An 18461-nucleotide genomic window follows, 5' to 3' on the forward strand; every position below is an offset into this window, starting at 1 on the left:
GCTGTCGGGGCTGTCAGCCTGCCTAAGCAAGGACAATGGTGCAGGCAGAGCCGGCCTGGTCTCAGGAAAAGGGCTGCCTGCGACTACCGTTGCGTGACTATAAAAGTCTCCACCACAGGGCCTCCTGGGGCCGTCTCCGTGGTCGGTTGCCGCTGGAGGAGGAGGCGATTGGAGACCGTGAGGTGGGCGCTGAAAGCTGCTCTTGGGACTCCCTTCCTGAAAAAGGCTGTGTGCAGGAATCGGGTCCCAGGGGGTTGGGAATGCAGTCTGGTGAGTTGTTGAGGGGTCTCCTGGTGATGGATTCATACCTGCGACCCCAGAGGAGGGTGTCAGCGGAAGATTGCGGGGCCCTTGAGCTCACGGCCTCCCTTCATCCCGGGCCGTTTAGGGGCTCCCGCTTCTCAGCACCCACGGGCAGTCTGGGAGAAGCAGGAACTACGACAAAGGGAAGGACACGGTGGAGAAGAGGTCTCACCCCTGGAACTGGCATCCCACGGGGGCACGTGAGGATCAGAGAGTGTCTCAGAGGCTGTCTGCGGCGATTGCAAGACTGAAATGGGTGTCCACGAGTGCTGCTGAGGGGCACTGTGGATCCCCCGTGAAAGCACAAGAAAATCAAGACTCGCCTGGGAGAACGAGAGGGTTTGGGCTGGAGTCCAAGTCAAGCTCACGTATTCTTGCCAGAGGACCCAAGAGCCTCCTGCAGAGTTCAAACAACCCCAGCCCCCACAAAGAGACCGCGACCCACGACCTGGAGTGAAGTCAGCCTTCTCCAAGTCCCTTGTGCCCCCTGAAGTCCCTGGCAGCCAATATCTGGGGTAAGAGGAAGTCCCACCCAGCAACAGCCCCCCCACAAGGACAGTGGACGTGCAGATGAAATGAAACAGAGCCTAGATTTCCCGGCAAAAGCCAGACACGGTTGCCTGCTTCTCATCCTACAGGAATCATGCAGCCCTCTGATAGAAGTGGGAAAAACAGAGCTTCCTTGTTGGCGGATGTAATGGGAATTTACCCTTCCAAAAGTATCACAGCAGCCTAGTGCTTAAACCGTGACAGTGTTTAGAAGGAAACACTCATTCAATTGTCCCCATGAGGGTCGTCCTCCGTGGACAGGGAATCGTTTCCTGTGGAAGCCTGTGAGCCAGACCCAGGAAACCCTAGGCCCACGAGAAACCTGGAAGTCAGGAAAAGAGGAGGCCGGTGTGCCGGCCACATCCCACCCAGCCTCAGTCCATCCCACTCCCCTGTGGCTCCCGGAATGACTGCCGAAATCGGGAGCTGGCCAGAATGGCCCGGGTTTGCACTCCAACTGTTCCCTGGCAGGTTGGAATCCTCCCAGCTGGGCACCGGGCCATGGTTTGGACGGCCTGTGGACAAAGGGAATGCGGGGGTGGATTTGGAAGCACCTTCTGTATCATCTGTCTGCACCTGTTTAGCAGATGAAGGTGCGGGACCCCATCCACACCTCACCAGATTGCATCCTCACCCCATCTGACCTAACTGCCGCTCACACTCTCCGTCCCCGGAATGAAACCCTGAGACGATGGAGGAGTGCCCGCCTTGCGACGTGAAGTGCCTGCTCGATTGAGAACCGAAATCGAGGCGGATTCAAGGAGTCTTGCGCACAGCACTGCTAGGGTCTGGCCCTGGGTTGGCCACAGGAAAAGGAGGCACTCGGGGGTTTCTGTTCTTGGGTGTAGTGTGCTCCTCTGCTTTCTAGAAGAGTTGCTGCTTTGCATGGGGATATGATTTGGGCCCCGTCGCATCTCAGCTAGCCCGCCAATTTATAGCGGATTCAGTAACCACAGAAAAAGTAAAGGACGCGGAGCCCCGCAGCCCAAGCCCTTTCGCACAGAGAGGCTTCCAGAAGGTGGGGCGACTCGAAAAAAAAAAAAGTGCTGCAGTGCTTCAGCCATATTCCTTTCAGTTGACTCCACATACAGGCACACAGACACACACACACACAGCCGCCATCACACGCGGGCAGCCAACACTCCCAACACTCCTGCAGAAACACCCAGCCCGGCAGCTTCTGAGGCAGCGCGGTTCTGCTTCCCCAGGAAGCCCCTCCTGGGAGAGGGCAGCCCCAGGGAATACAAGCGTGCTGTAGTCAGAAATCATAGAGGTGCAACTTTCATGGAGACTCACCCCCACTCCGTCTAGGCATGCCTGAAGCATCCTGCCGATCTTTTTGGATTCTTAGGGATTTCGCGATGTATCCCTTGGCCCTACCTTGACATTTCCTCAGAATGGTCTGCCTTTATTGTATCCTGGATCGTGGGAGTATCCCATGGATCCCCAGAGAAGACAACCGGAAGTCCAACTCCGACGCACGTCACAGAGGTTCCCCTCTTTGCCAAGAGTCAGAGACTTGTCGAGAAGCAAGGAAGGCATTCACTGTGACTCGAGCCCGCGCTCACTACTTGCTCCTGGTGCCCCGCCACTGGTGCATGCATGAGGCAGGTTCGGTCACCAGGCTGTCAGGGTTTTCAGCCTACCTAAGCAAGGAAAATGGTGCAAGCAGAGCCTGCCTGGTCTCAGGAAATAGGCTGCCTGCGACAAGTACTGCGGGACCCCAGGTTGCTCACCGTAGGGCTTCCTCAGTTTGTCTCCGTGGCCCTGTCCCGCTGGAGGAGGACAGGCTTTGAGACTGTGAGTTGGGCCATGGAAACTGTGTTTCTGATTCCATTCCTGAAAAAGGCTGTGTGTAGGAATCAGGTCCCATTGGGCTGGAGATACAGTCTTGTGAGTTTTTGAGGGGTCTCTTTGAGATGGAATTTTAGTTAAAATTCTGGATGATGGTGTTAGCGGAAGATTCCTGTGTCCTTAAGCTCACTGTCTTCCTTCATCCTGGGCCTCACAGGGCTCATGCTTCTCAGCACGGTCATCTGGGAAAGGCAGGAACCATGACAAAGGCTAGTCCAAGGTGGAGCAGAGGTCTGAAACCTGGAGTTGGCATCCCACCGGGGCAGGTGAGGTTGAGAAAGTGTCTCAGAGGCTAAGGGCGATTTCAAGCCTGAAAAACATGTCCAGTAGTGCTGTTGAGGGGCACCTCGGACCCTCCACAAAAGCAAAGGAAAATCAAGTATTGCCTGGGAGAACGAGAGGGCCCATGTTAGAGTCCAAGCCACTTTGAGGGATTCCTGCTAGTGCACCCAGGAGCTTCCTGCAAAATGCAAACCACCCCAGTCCCCACAACGAGATCACTACCCACAATCTGGCCTGCAGCCAGCTGAACTGCAGTCTCTTTTGACTCTGAAATCCCTGGCAGCCAACTACATCCATGGTGAAAGGAAGTACCACCCAGCAACAGCCCAATGAAAGACCCTCTCCACAATGAGGGAGGATGTGCAGATGAAATGAAACACAGCCTAGATTACCAGACAAAAGCCAGACATGGCTGCCTGCTTCTTATACTATAGGAATCATGCAGCCCTTTGATGGCATAGAGATAACAAGAGTTTCCATGTTGGTGGAAATAACTGGAATCCACCGTTCCAACAGTATCGCAGCTGCCCAGTCATTAAAACGTGACAGTGCTCAGAAGGAATGAGTCATGCAATGGATTTCAATGAAGGCCATCCTCTGTGACCTGGAAATGTTTACTGTGAAAGATTTTGAGCCAGACCATGGAAACCCTAGGCCCAGGAGAAGCATAGAAGTCAGGAAAAGAGAAGGCCAGAGTGGAAGTTAAAGTTCACGAAGCATCAGTCATCCATCCCACTGCCATGTGGCTCCTGGAATGAAAGTCCAAAGGAAGAGCCGGCCAGAAAGGCCACAGTTTGGGCTCCAACGGTTCCCCAAATGTTGGATTCCTCCTTGCTCGGAATCCGGCTACGGTGTGCAAAGCTTCTGCAATGAAGGGAATGCGGGACTAGAGTTGGAAGCACCTTCTGTGACATTTGTCTGCACCTCTCCTGAAGGGGAAGGTTCGGGATCCCATCCACACCTCACCAGATTGTATTCTCACCCCTATCGGACCTTATTGCTGCTCACACTCTCCGACTGGAATGAAATACCAAGACGATGGAGAAGTGCTCGCCTCCCCACCTGAAGCTCCTGCTCTGCTGGGAACGGATTTCAAAGTGAATTCAATAGGCCCTGCGGACAGGACTCCTATGCTTTGGCCCAGGATTGTCCTTAGGACAATGGGGCCTTGGGAGGTGTTCCTTCTTGGGTGTAGTGTGCTCTTCTTATTTCTAGAAGAGTGGCTCCATTGCAGGGAAAGGTGATTTGAACCCCTGGTGTCTCAGCCAGTCCCCCCACTTCACCATAGTTTCAGGAAACACGGGAAAAACAAACACACCGCCCCGCAGCCCAAGCGGAGCCACACAGAGAGGCGCACCAAAGGTCAGCCGACTCAAAAGAACAAGCGTTCCAGTGCGTGAGCCACGTGAGCCACATCCTTTCAGCAGACGCCACTTAAACGCACACACGGAAACACACACACACACACACACAGGCAGACATCCAGCACTCGCAACACTCCCACAGAAATACACAGCCCAGCAACTTCTGAGGCTGGGCGGTTCTGCTCTACCAGAAAGCCCCTCCGGGGAGAGAACAGCCCTGGAGAACACAAGCAGGCCGTACCTAGAAATCACAGGGGGGCAAGTTTCAAAGAGACTCACACCCACACCGTCTAGGCAGGCCTGAAGCATCCTGCGGATCCTTAGGAATTTTGCGCTGTATCCCTTGGGCTCCGTTTGAGGTTTCTTCAGTCTGGGTCGCCCCAGCACACTTCTAGGATCGCGGGACTATCCCATGGATCCTTCAGAGAAGACAGGCGAGAGTCCAACGGCGATGCACGTCCACAGAGGTTCCCTTCTCCGCCATGACGCAGGGACCCGTCGCCAGGCAACAGTGGCGTTCACTGTGACGCGAGACGTAGCTCAGGGCTCGCGCCTGGCGCCCCGCTACTGGCACATGCGCATTCGCGAGGCGCACTCGGGCGACAGGTTGTCAGGGCTGTCAGCCTGCCTAAGCAGAGGAAAACGGTGCAGGCAGAGCCGGCCTGATCTCGGGATAAAGGCTGCCTGCGACAAACACTGAGGGACCCTAAAAGTCTCGACCATAGGGCCTCTTCTGGTCATCTCCGTGGTCGTGTCCCGGAGGAGGAGGAGGCGATTCGAGACTGTGAGGTGGGTACTGGAAACTCCTCTTCTGATTCCGTTGCCAAAAGAGGCTGTGTGCAGGAATTGGGTCCCATGGGGCTGGGAATACAGTCTTGTGAGTTGTTGAGGAGTCTCTGGGAGATAGAATCCTAGTTAAAACTACAGAGGATGGTGTCAGCAGAAGATTGCAGGGCCCTTGAGCTCACGCCTCCCTTCATCGTGGGCCTCCCAGGGGCTCCTGCTTCTCAGCATGGCTCTCTGGGAAAGGCAGAACCATGTCAAAGGCAAGTCCAAGGTGGAGCAGAGGTCTCACGCCGGGAACTGGCATCCCACGGGGGCAGATGAGGTTGAGAGAGTGTCTCAAAGCTGTCTGGGGGCGATTGCAAGCCTGGAAAATGTGTCCAGGAGTGCTGTTAAGAAGCACTATGGACCCTCATGAAAGCAAAGAAAAATCAAGGCTTGCCTGGGAGTAGGAGAGAACCCGTGCTGGAGTCCAACCCACACTGAGGGATTCCTGCCAGTGGACCGAAGAGCCTCCTGCAAAATGCAAACCACCTCAGTCCTCACAACTAGATCACTACCCACAACCGGGCCTGTAGCCAGCCGAACCGCAGTCCCTTTTCATCCCTGAAATCTCTGGAAGCCAAGAAGATCCGTGGTAAGAGGAAGTACCACCCAGTGAAATGAAAGACCCTCTCCACAATGACAAAGGATGTTCAGATGAAATGAAACACAACTTCGATTACCGGGCAAAAGCCAGATATGGCTGGCTACTTCTCATCCTATAGGAATCGTGCAGCCCTCCGATGGAATAGGGAGAACAAGGGTTTTTTGTTGGTGGTGGTGGAAATAACGGGAATCCATGGTTCCAAAAGTATAACAGCTGCCCAGTCCTTAAAACGCGACAGTGTTTAGAAGGAAACATTCATGCAATGGATTTCCATGAGGGTCATCTTTCGTGAACTGGGAAACTTTTACTGTGGAAGACTTTGAGCCAGACCATGGAAACCCCAGGCCCACGAGAAGCATGGAAGTCAGGAAAAGATAAGGCCAGAGTGGAAGCTAAAGCCCACGCAGCATCAATCATCCATCCCACTGCCATGTGACTCCAGGAATGTAAGTCCAAAGGGAGAGCGGGCCAGAAAGGCCACAGTTTGTGCTCCAATGGTTCCCCGAATGTTGGCTTCCTCCTTCCTCTGAAGCGGGCTATGGTGTGCAAAGCTTGCGCAATGAAGGGAATGCGAGGATGGAGTTGGAAGCACCTTCTGTGACATCTGTCTGCATCTCTCCTGAAGGGGAAGGTTCCGGACCCTATCCACACCTCATCAGGTCAGCTCTGCCTCACCAGATTTTATCCTCAGCCATATCCGACTTTATTGCTGCTCACACTCTCCGACCCGGAATGAAATCCCGAGACAATGGTGGAGTGCCGGCCTCACGACCTGAAGCTCCTGCTCTTTTGGTAATCGAATTAGAAGTGGACTCAAGGGGCCCTGCGGAAAGGACTCCTATGTTTTGGCCCAGGTTTGACCTCAGATAAATGAGGCCCTGGGAGGTGTCTGTTCTTGGATGTGGTGTTCTTCTTTTATTTTCTAGAAGAGTGACTCCATTGCAGGGAAAGATGATTTGGATTCCTGCGTATCTCACTCACCCAGCCCCCCTCTTCACCGCGGTTTTAGGAACCGCGGAGAAAACAAAAAACAGGCAGCCTCGCAGCCCAAGCTGCGCCACACAGAGGCGCACAAAAGGTCGACCGACTCAAAAGAACAAGCGTTCCAGTGCGTGAGCCACATCCTTTCAGCAGGCGCCACTTACACGCACACACAGACACACACACACAGACACACACACGCAGACATCTAACACTCGCAACACTCCCACAGAAACACACAGTTCAGCAACTTCTGAGGCTGCACGGTTCTGCTCTGCCAGAAAGTCCCTCCGGGGAGAGAGCAGCCCTGGGGAACACAGGCAGGCTGTACCTAGAAACCACAGTGGGGCAACTTTCAAGGAGACTCACTCCCACACCGTCTAGGCAGGCCTGAAGCATCCTGCGGATCCTTTGGGATCCTTAGGAATTTCGGGCTGTATCCCTGGGGCTCCGCTTGACGTTTCTTCAGGCTGGATCGGCCATGCACACATCTAGGATCGCGGGACTACCCCATGGATCCCTCAGAGAAGACAGGCTAGAGTCCAATGGTGACTCACCTCCACAGAGGTCTCCTGTTCCGCCAAGCCGCAGGTACCCGTCGCCAGGGAACCATGGCGTCCACTGTGACGCGAGAGACGGCTCACCGCTCTCGCCTGGTGCCCCGAGACTGGCTCATGTGCATTCTCGAGGCAGGCTGGGGCACCTGGCTGTCAGGGCTGTCAACTTGCCTAAGCAGAGGAAAATGGTGCAGGCAGAGCCAGCCTGGTCTCGGGAAAAAGGCTGCCTGCGACAACCACTGAGGGACACTAAAAGTCTTGACCATAGGGGCCACATCGGGCCGTCTCCATGGTCGGTCCCACTGGAGGAAGAGGCACTTCCAGACTGTCAGGTGGGCGCCGGAAACTGCTCTTCTGATTCCATTCCTGAAAGAGGCATTGTGCTGGAATCGGGTCCCATGGGGCTGGGGATACAGTTTGGTTAGTTATTGAGGGGTCTCTGGGTGATGTAGTCCTAGCTAAAATGCCTGAGGGGGGTGTCAGCGGGAAACTGCCAGGCCCTTGATGTCACTGTCTCCCTACACCCTGGGCCTCTCAGTGGCTCCTGCTTCTGAGCATGGCTCTCTGAGAAAGGCAGGAACCATGTCAAAGGCAAGTCCAAGGTGGAGCAGAGGTCTCACGCCGGGAACTGGCATCCCACGGGGACAGATGAGGTTGAGAGAGTGTCTCAAAGCTGTCTGGGGGCGATTGCAAGCCTGGAAAATGTGTCCAGGAGTGCTGTTAAGAAGCACTATGGACCCTCATGAAAGCAAAGAAAAATCAAGGCTTGCCTGGGAGTAGGAGAGAACCCGTGCTGGAGTCCAACCCACACTGAGGGATTCCTGCCAGTGGACCGAAGAGCCTCCTGCAAAATGCAAACCACCTCAGTCCTCACAACTAGATCACTACCCACAACCGGGCCTGTAGCCAGCCGAACCGCAGTCCCTTTTCATCCCTGAAATCTCTGGAAGCCAAGAAGATCCGTGGTAAGAGGAAGTACCACCCAGTGAAATGAAAGACCCTCTCCACAATGACAAAGGATGTTCAGATGAAATGAAACACAACTTCGATTACCGGGCAAAAGCCAGATATGGCTGGCTACTTCTCATCCTATAGGAATCGTGCAGCCCTCCGATGGAATAGGGAGAACAAGGGTTTTTTGTTGGTGGTGGTGGAAATAACGGGAATCCATGGTTCCAAAAGTATAACAGCTGCCCAGTCCTTAAAACGCGACAGTGTTTAGAAGGAAACATTCATGCAATGGATTTCCATGAGGGTCATCTTTCGTGAACTGGGAAACTTTTACTGTGGAAGACTTTGAGCCAGACCATGGAAACCCCAGGCCCACGAGAAGCATGGAAGTCAGGAAAAGATAAGGCCAGAGTGGAAGCTAAAGCCCACGCAGCATCAATCATCCATCCCACTGCCATGTGACTCCAGGAATGTAAGTCCAAAGGGAGAGCGGGCCAGAAAGGCCACAGTTTGTGCTCCAATGGTTCCCCGAATGTTGGCTTCCTCCTTCCTCTGAAGCGGGCTATGGTGTGCAAAGCTTGCGCAATGAAGGGAATGCGAGGATGGAGTTGGAAGCACCTTCTGTGACATCTGTCTGCATCTCTCCTGAAGGGGAAGGTTCCGGACCCTATCCACACCTCATCAGGTCAGCTCTGCCTCACCAGATTTTATCCTCAGCCATATCCGACTTTATTGCTGCTCACACTCTCCGACCCGGAATGAAATCCCGAGACAATGGTGGAGTGCCGGCCTCACGACCTGAAGCTCCTGCTCTTTTGGTAATCGAATTAGAAGTGGACTCAAGGGGCCCTGCGGAAAGGACTCCTATGTTTTGGCCCAGGTTTGACCTCAGATAAATGAGGCCCTGGGAGGTGTCTGTTCTTGGATGTGGTGTTCTTCTTTTATTTTCTAGAAGAGTGACTCCATTGCAGGGAAAGATGATTTGGATTCCTGCGTATCTCACTCACCCAGCCCCCCTCTTCACCGCGGTTTTAGGAACCGCGGAGAAAACAAAAAACAGGCAGCCTCGCAGCCCAAGCTGCGCCACACAGAGGCGCACAAAAGGTCGACCGACTCAAAAGAACAAGCGTTCCAGTGCGTGAGCCACATCCTTTCAGCAGGCGCCACTTACACGCACACACAGACACACACACACAGACACACACACGCAGACATCTAACACTCGCAACACTCCCACAGAAACACACAGTTCAGCAACTTCTGAGGCTGCACGGTTCTGCTCTGCCAGAAAGTCCCTCCGGGGAGAGAGCAGCCCTGGGGAACACAGGCAGGCTGTACCTAGAAACCACAGTGGGGCAACTTTCAAGGAGACTCACTCCCACACCGTCTAGGCAGGCCTGAAGCATCCTGCGGATCCTTTGGGATCCTTAGGAATTTCGGGCTGTATCCCTGGGGCTCCGCTTGACGTTTCTTCAGGCTGGATCGGCCATGCACACATCTAGGATCGCGGGACTACCCCATGGATCCCTCAGAGAAGACAGGCTAGAGTCCAATGGTGACTCACCTCCACAGAGGTCTCCTGTTCCGCCAAGCCGCAGGTACCCGTCGCCAGGGAACCATGGCGTCCACTGTGACGCGAGAGACGGCTCACCGCTCTCGCCTGGTGCCCCGAGACTGGCTCATGTGCATTCTCGAGGCAGGCTGGGGCACCTGGCTGTCAGGGCTGTCAACTTGCCTAAGCAGAGGAAAATGGTGCAGGCAGAGCCAGCCTGGTCTCGGGAAAAAGGCTGCCTGCGACAACCACTGAGGGACACTAAAAGTCTTGACCATAGGGGCCACATCGGGCCGTCTCCATGGTCGGTCCCACTGGAGGAAGAGGCACTTCCAGACTGTCAGGTGGGCGCCGGAAACTGCTCTTCTGATTCCATTCCTGAAAGAGGCATTGTGCTGGAATCGGGTCCCATGGGGCTGGGGATACAGTTTGGTTAGTTATTGAGGGGTCTCTGGGTGATGTAGTCCTAGCTAAAATGCCTGAGGGGGGTGTCAGCGGGAAACTGCCAGGCCCTTGATGTCACTGTCTCCCTACACCCTGGGCCTCTCAGTGGCTCCTGCTTCTGAGCATGGCTCTCTGAGAAAGGCAGGAACCATGTCAAAGGCAAGTCCAAGGTGGAGCAGAGGTCTTACACCCGAAACTGGAAAACCACGGGGGCAGATGAGGTTTAGAGGCCGTCTGGGGATTACTGCAAGCCTGAAAATGGTGTCCTGGAGTGCTGTTGAGGGGCACTGTGGATCCCCCATGAAAGCAAAGAGAAATCAAGTCTCGCCTGGGAGCACAATCGTCCTGTGCCGGAATCCAAGCCACGTTGAAGGATTGCTGCCAGTGGACCGAAGAGCCTCCTGCCAAGTGCAAACCACCCCAGCCCCCACAATGAGATCACTACCCACAACCTGGCCTGCAGCCAGCCGAAAAGCAGTCTTTTTTGATCACTGAAATCCTGGCAGCCAAGAAGATCCGTGACGACAGGAAGTCCCACTCAGCCACGGCCCAATGAAAGACCCTTTTCTCAATGAAAAAGGACGTGCAGGTGAAATGAAACACAGCCTAGATTACCAGGCAAAATCCAGAAATGCCTGGCTACTTCTCATCCTATAGGAATCATGCAGCACTCCAATGGAATAGAGAGAACAAGTTTCCTTGTTAGCGGAAATAATGGGAATCCATGGTTCCAAAAGTATCACAGCTGCCCAATCATTAAAATGTGACAGTGTTTAGAAGAAAACACTCATGCAATGGACCCCCATGAGGGTTGTCCTCTGTGAAATGGGAAACATTTACTGTGGAAGACCTTGAGCAAGACCCAGGAAACCCTCGGCCCATGAGGAGCATGAAATCAGGAAAAGAGAAGGCCAGAGGGGAAGCCAATGCCCAGGCAGCATCAGTCATCCATCACACTGCCATGTGGCTCCAGGAATGAAAGTCCAAGGGGGGAGCCGGCCAGAAAGGCCACAGTTTGTGCTCCAACAGTTCACTGCATGTCGGAGTCCTCCTTTTTCTGAAGCGGGAGATGATGTGGACAGCTTCTACAATGAAGGGAATGCGGGCATGGAGTTGGAAGCACCTTTTATAACATGTCTGCACCTCTCCTGAAGGTGAAAGTTCGGGATCTCATCCAGTCAGATACACCAGATTGTATCCTCACCTGTATCCGTCCTTATTGCTGCTCACACTCTCCGACCCGGAATGAAATCCCAAGACGATGGAGGAGTGCCTGCCTCACCACCTTGAAGTTCCTTCTCTGCTGGGAACATAATTCAAAGTGGATTCAAGGGGCCCTGCGGACAGGACTCCTTTGATTTGGCCCAGTGTTGGCCTCAGGAAAAGGATGTCCTGGGAGGTGTCTGTTCTTGTGAGTGGTTTGCTCCTCTGATTTCTAGAAGAGAGGTTCCTTTGAGGAAAATTTGATTTGAACTCCTGTGGGTGTCAGCCAGCCCCCCACTTCACCGTGGTTTCAGGAACCACGAGGAAAACGAAAAACACGCAGCCCCGCCACCCAAGCGGAGCCACAAAGAGAGGCGCACCAGAAGGTCAGCTGACTCAAACAAGCGCTCCAGTGGGTGAGAAACATCCTTTCACCAGACCCCAATTACACGCACACTCAGAAACACACACACACTCACACGCAGACATCCAACACTCGCAACAGTCCCAAAGAAACACACAGTCCAGCGGCTGCTGAGGCTGCGCGGTTCTGTTCCACCAAAAAGACCCTCCCGGCAGAGAGCAGCCCCGGGGAACACAGGCAGGCCGTACCTAGAAATCAGAGAAGGGAAACTTTCAAAGAGACTCACCCCCACACCGTCTAGGCAGTCCTGAAGCAACCTGCGAATCCTTTGAAATCCTTAGTGATTTCGTGCTGCATCCCCGGGGCTCCGCTTGACGTTTCTTCAGGCTGGGTCGGCACTGACCACTTCTAGGAACTCGGGACTATCTGATGGATTCCCCAGTGAAGACAGGCGTGAGTCCAACACCGACGCATGTTCACAGAGGTCTCCTGCTCCGCCAAGCCGCAGGGACTCGTCACCAGGCAACAGTGGCGTTCGCGGCCATGCGAGCCAGGGCTCACCGCTTCCGCCAGGTGTCCTGTGACTGGCGCATGCGCATTCGCGAGGCAGGCTGGGGCACCTGGCTGTCAGGGCTGTCAGCCTGCCTAAGCAGAGGAAAATGGTACACAGAGCCGGCCTGGTCTCGGGGAAAAGACTGCCTGCGACAAACACTGAGGGACCCTTAAAGTCTCGACCCTACAGCCTCTTTGGGGCGTCTCGGTGGTCGATCCTGCTGGAGGAGGAGGCGCTTTGAGACTGTGAGGTGGGCGCTGGAAACTGCTCTTCTGATTCAGTTCCCGAAAGACGCTGTGTGCAGGAGTTGGGTCCCATGGGGCTGGGGATACAGTCTGGTGAGTGGTTGAGAGGTCTCTGAGAGATGAAATTTTAGCTAAAACGCCAGAGGAGGGTGTCAGCAGAAAATTGCCAGGCCCTTAAGCTTACTGCCTCCCTTCATCCTGGGCCTCCCAGGGACCCCTGCTTCTCGGCACGGCTGTCTGGGAAGGGCAGGAACCACGTCCAAGGCAAGTCCAAGGTGGAGCAGAGGTCTCAGGCCTGGAACTGGCATCCCACGGGGGTAAATGAGGTCGAGAGAGTGTCTCAGAAGCCGTCTGGGGGCGATTGCAAGCCTGATAAGTGTATCCAGGAGTGCTGATGAGGGGCACTGTGGACCGTCCATGAAAGCAAATGAAAATCAAGGCTCACCTGGGAGCACGGGAGGGCCCATGCTGGAGTCCAACCCACGTTGAGAGATTGCTGCCTGTGGAACCAAGAGCCTCCTGCAAAGTGCAAACCAACCCAGCCCCCACAACTAGATCACTACCCACAACCTGGCCTGCAGCCAGCCGAACCGCCGTCCCTTTTGATCCCTGAAAACTATGGCTGCCAAGAAGATCCCTGAGAAGAGGAAGGCCTACCCAGCAACAGCCCATTGAAAGACCCTGTCCACAATGTAAAAGGACATGCATATGAAATAAAACAGAGCCTCCATTACCAAGTAAAAGCCAGATACGGCTGGCTACTTCTCATCCTATAGGAATCATGCAGCCCTCCAATGGAAAAGGGAGAGCACAAGTTTCCTTGTTGGCGGATATAACGGGAATCCACGGTTCCAAAACTATCACAGCTGCCCAGTCCTTAAAACCTGACAGTGTTTAGAAGGAAACATTCATGCAATGCATCCCCATAAGGGTCGTCCTCTGTGAAGTGGGAAATGTTTACTGTGGAAGACTTTGAGCCAGACCCAGGAAACTGTAGGCCCATGAGGAGCATGGAAGTCAGGAAAAGAGAAGGCTGGAGTGGAATCAAAAGCCCAGGTAGCATCAGTCATTCATCCTCCTGCTATGTGGCTCCAGGAGTGAAGGTCCAAGGGAGGAGCTGGCCAGAAAGGCCACAGTTTGGGCTCCAACGGTTCCTGGCACTTTGGGGTCCTCCTTATTTGCAACAGGGCTATGTTGTGGACAGGTTGTGCAATGAAGATAATGTGGAGATGGAGTTGGAAGCAGCTCCTGTGCCATCTGTCTGCTTCTCTTCTGAAGATGAAGGTTCAGGACCCCATCCATACCTCACCAGACTATATCCTACCCGTATTATTGAGCCTCACATGCTCCCACCCGAAATGAAATATCAAGACGATGAAGGAGCGCCCGCCTTAAGACCTGAAGCTCTTTCTCTGCTGGGAACCGAATTTGATTGGATTCAAGGAGCCCTGCAAACAGGACTCCTATGGTCTGACCCAGGGTTGGCCTCAGGACAATGAGTACCTGGGAAGTGTCTTTTCTCAGGTGTGGTATGCTTCTCTTATTTCTAGAAGAGTGGCTCCTTTGCAGAGAAAAGTCAGCTCCCCACTTCACCACGGTTTCAGGAACCACGGGGAAAAGAAGAAACACGAAGCCCCACAGCCAAAGCGGAGGCACACAGAGAGGCGCACAAGAAGATTGACCTACTCGAAAGAACAAGCGCTCCAGTGCGCAAGCCAGATCCTTTAACCAACCCCACTTCCAGGCACACACAGAAACACACACACAGACATACACACACACAGACATCAAACACTCGCAACACTCCCACAGAAATACACAACCCAGCACATTCTGAGGCAACCCGGTTCTGCTCCACCAGGAAGTCCCTTCGGGGAGAGACTAGCCCCGGGAAACACAGGCAGGGTTTACCTAGAAATCACCGGGGGACAACTATCAAATAGACTCACCCCCACACGGCCTAGGCATGCCTGACACATCCTGCGGGTCCCCTGGGATCCTTAGGGATTTCGATCTGCATCCCTGGGAGTCCGCTTGAGGTTTCTTCACCCTGGGTCGGCCCTGCCCAATTCTAGGATCACGGGACTATCCCGTGGATCTCTCAGAGAAGACGGGTGAGAGTCCAACGGCGACGCACGTCCACAGAGGTCTACTGGTTCGCCAAGCCGCAGGGACCCGTGGCCAGGCAACGGTGGCGTTCACTGTGACGACAGCCGCAGCTCACCACTTGTGCCTGGTGCCCCGCGACTGGCGTATGTGCATTCGCGAGGCAGGCTCGGGCGCCCAGCTGTCAGGGATGTCAGCCTGCCTAAGCAGGGGAAAATAGTACGGGCATAGCCGGTCTGATCTAAAGAAAAAGGCTGCCTGAGACAACCCACTGTGGGACCCTAAAAGTCTCGACCGTACACCCTCTTTGGGGCATCTCCGTGGTTCATCCCGCTGGAGGAGGAGGCATTTCGAGACTGTAAGGTGGGCGCTGGAAACTGTTCTTCTGACTCCTTTCCCCAAACAGGCTGTGTGCAGGAATCAGGTCCCAGAAGGATGGGTATACAGTCTGGTGAGATGTTGAGGGGTATCCGGGTGATGGAATCATACCTGAGATCCCAGAGTAGGGTGTCAGCAGAAGAATGCCAGGCCCTTGAGCTCACTGCCTCCCTTCATCCTGGGCCTTCAAGGGGCTTCTGCTTCTCAGCACCTATCTGGAAAAGGCAGGAACCACGACAAAGGCAAGTCCAAAGTGGAGCAGAGGTCTCACACCTGGAACTGGCATCCCATGGGGGCAGATGAGGTTGAGAGAGTGTCTCAGAGGCCATATGGGGCGATTGCAATCCTGAAAAGGGTGTCCAGGAGTGCTGTTGAGGGGAATTGTGGAACCCCCCATGAAAGCTAAGGAAAATCAAGGCTAGCCTGGGAGGACAAGAGGGCTTGTGCTGGAGCCCAAGCCTCCCGTTCAAGGATTCCTGCCAGAAAACCTGAGAGCCTCCTCAAAGTGCAAACAACCCCAGGCCCCATAAGGAGACCACTATTCACAACCTAGAGTGCAGCCAGCCTACTCCAAGTCCCTGTTGCTTCCTGAAATCTGTGGCAGCCAAATACCGTATACAGAGGCTGTCCCACCCAGCAACAGCCCAATGAAAGACCTTCTTCACAATTAGAAAGGACGTGCGGATGAAATGAAACAGGGCCTAGATTACCAGTCAAAAGCCAGACACGGCTGCCTACTTCTCATCCTACAGGAGTCATGCAGCCCCCCAATAGAAGTGGGAGAACAAGAGTTTCCTTATTGGTGGGTATAACGGGAATTTATGGCTCCAAAAGTATCATAGCTGCCCAGTCATTAAAACATGACAGTGTTTAGAAGGAAACACTCATGCAATGGATCCCCATGAGGGTCGTCCTCCCTGAACTGGGAAACGTTTACTGTGGAAGACTTTGAGCCAGACCCAGGAAACCCTAGGCCCATGAGGAACATGGAAGTCAGCATAAGAGGATGCCAGTGTGGAGGCCACATCTTACCCAGCATCAATCTATCCCACTTTCATGTGGCTCGGGGAATGAAAGCCCAAATCGTGAGCTGGCCAGAATGGCCCGGGTTTGCGCTCCAACTGTTCCCCGCACTTTGGAGTCCTCCCACCTGGGCGCCGGGTCATGGCGTGGACAGCTTGTGCAATGAAGGGAAGGCGGGGGTGGAGTTGGAAGCACCTCTTGTGTCATCTGTCTGCACCATTTTTGCAGGTGAAGATGCGGGACCCAAACCACATTTCACCAGACTGTATCCTCACCCCCATCTGACCTTACTGCTGCTCACACTCTCCGCCCAGGAATGAAATCCCCAGAAGATGAAAGAGTGCCCACCTCATGACATGAAGCACCTACTCGGCTGGGAACCGAATTCGAGGTGGATTCAAGGGGCTCTGGGAATGAAACTCCAAATCAGGAGCTGGCCGGAAAGGCTGCAGTTTGCACTCCGACTGTTTCCAACTGTTCCCGGCACTTTGGAGTCCTCTCACCTGGGCACCGGGCCATGGTGTGGACAGATTGTGTAATGAAGCGAATGTGAGGATGGAGTTGGAAGCCCCTTCTGTGTTATCAGTCTGCACCTTTTTTTGCAGGTGAAGGTGAGGGACCCCATCCTTAGGGATTTTGCGGTGTATCCCTGGGGCTCTGCTTCAGGTTTCTTCAGGCTGGCTCGCCGCTGCCCTCTCCTAGGATCATGGGACTATCCCGTGGATCCCCCAGAGAAGGGGACAGACTAGAGTCCATCGCTGACGCACCTCCACAGAGGACTCCTTTTCTGCCAAGCCACAGGGACTAGTCGCCAGGCAAAGGTGGTGTTCACTGTGATGCGAGCCGCGGCTCACTGGTGCCCTGAGACTGGCACATGCACATTCGCGAGGCAGGCTCAGGCGCCATCTGATGATGGCATCTTCCTGGATTAGGCCCCATAGAAATTGAGGAAGTTGTTATCAGTTTATACCCTGAAAATATTAGTTCACCAGAGCCCTGGAGGGGGATGGGTAGAAGCTTATTAAAGTAGGTCTGGATGGTGCACAGAGTGTGAAGAAAACAGAGAAACCCAGAAAGTCTAAGCCTGAAGACAGTTCCAATCCTAGGAGATACTATTATTATGTCCATCTTACAGAGGAGGAAACTGAAACAAAGGAAGGGAACTTGATCAAGACCATGTTGCCCCACAGTAGAGGAGCCAAGATCCAAACCCAGGTAACCTGCCTCACCATCAGAGCCTGGACTCATAACCTCATGCTGCAGTTAAGCAGGTTTGCACTGTGGCTAGATACACAGACTCTGTGTTCACATCTCAGCTTCTCTGCTATTTCCATTTCTGTGACTGTAGGCAAGTTACTTCTCTGTGCTCGGTTTCCTCTATAAAGTAAGGACAGTAGCACCTGCCTCAAGGGGGTCTCTTAAATAAGTTGATAGCTGCAACATGTTTAGAACATTGCCATGGGCAGGGCACTGTGGCTCATGCCTGTAATCTCAACAATTTGTGAGGCCAAGGCAGGTGGATCACCTGAGGTACGGAGTTTGAGACCATCCTGACCAACATGGCGAAACCCCGTCTCTACTGAAAATACAAAAATTAGCCAAGTGTGGTGGCATGCACCTGTAATCCCAGCTACTCAGGAGGCTGAGGCAGGAGAATTGCTTGAAACTGGGAGGTGGAGGTTGCAGTGAGCCAAGATCACACCACTGCACTCCAGCTTGGGTAACAAGAGTGAAACTCCATCTCTAGAAAAAAAAAAATGAACAGTGCCATGTACATAGTCACCATCTAGTAACAGTATCATCTATTATGCCTGAACCCTGGATGGTCACATATCCTTGAAGAGTTTAAAATTCTGGACTTTGAAATGCCAGACTGTGGGATCCTGGAATCTGTCAGCCTCATGCTAACCTCTTCCAGCTGCAGAAGCGTATGCTTCTTTGCAGGGTTGGAAGGTGTAGGGCAGTACATTTATCTAGTTCTGCTTCACTGTAGTGTGATTTCAAAGCCTTCCCTTCTCCTTCCTCTGCATGCTCCCTCACTCAGATTCATATATGCATTCTAGTCCTGCTTGACCCAATGCGAAAACAAGAGGGTGAGGAGTGAAGGTGGGTGGGTGGGTGGGTGGGTGCACTTTTTCACTTAACCATTCTGCCTCCAACCATGATGAACTTGTGCATCTAGGGACTGGGTCCAGACCTAAAGTGTTCTTGCTCTTCCTTTACCTTTAAGCCTCAATTTGCAGCAAACTTAGAGCTTCATCTTTCCCTGTGACCCTGTCTGGGTATTTTTGCTGGATGGACATGCATTCCCTCTGCCAGG

The 18461-nt window shown here is 53.7% G+C and overlaps 2 long non-coding RNA genes across 5 annotated transcripts; one reads left to right on the top strand and one right to left on the bottom strand.

Annotated features, from left to right (window-relative positions):
* Positions 1–11090: 11090 nt before the first annotated feature.
* On the bottom strand, positions 11091–14804 carry LOC129060636 (uncharacterized). 4 transcript variants are annotated; one of them, XR_008527482.1, is made up of 4 exons: positions 14584–14804; positions 12123–13038; positions 11474–11704; positions 11091–11354 (listed from the first exon to the last, which is right to left on the bottom strand). It is a non-coding gene; the product is annotated as an uncharacterized LOC129060636 (long non-coding RNA). The 4 variants fall into 4 exon arrangements; XR_008527481.1 differs by having other exon boundaries at positions 11091–11704; XR_010140696.1 differs by lacking the exon at positions 14584–14804 and having other exon boundaries at positions 12123–14574.
* On the top strand, positions 14566–18123 carry LOC129060637 (uncharacterized). The gene is made up of 2 exons (XR_008527483.1): positions 14566–15103; positions 16370–18123. It is a non-coding gene; the product is annotated as an uncharacterized LOC129060637 (long non-coding RNA).
* Positions 18124–18461: the final 338 nt, after the last annotated feature.

Source organism: Pongo abelii, chromosome 6 (assembly GCF_028885655.2).
Source record: "Pongo abelii isolate AG06213 chromosome 6, NHGRI_mPonAbe1-v2.0_pri, whole genome shotgun sequence".
NCBI lineage: Eukaryota > Metazoa > Chordata > Mammalia > Primates > Hominidae > Pongo > Pongo abelii.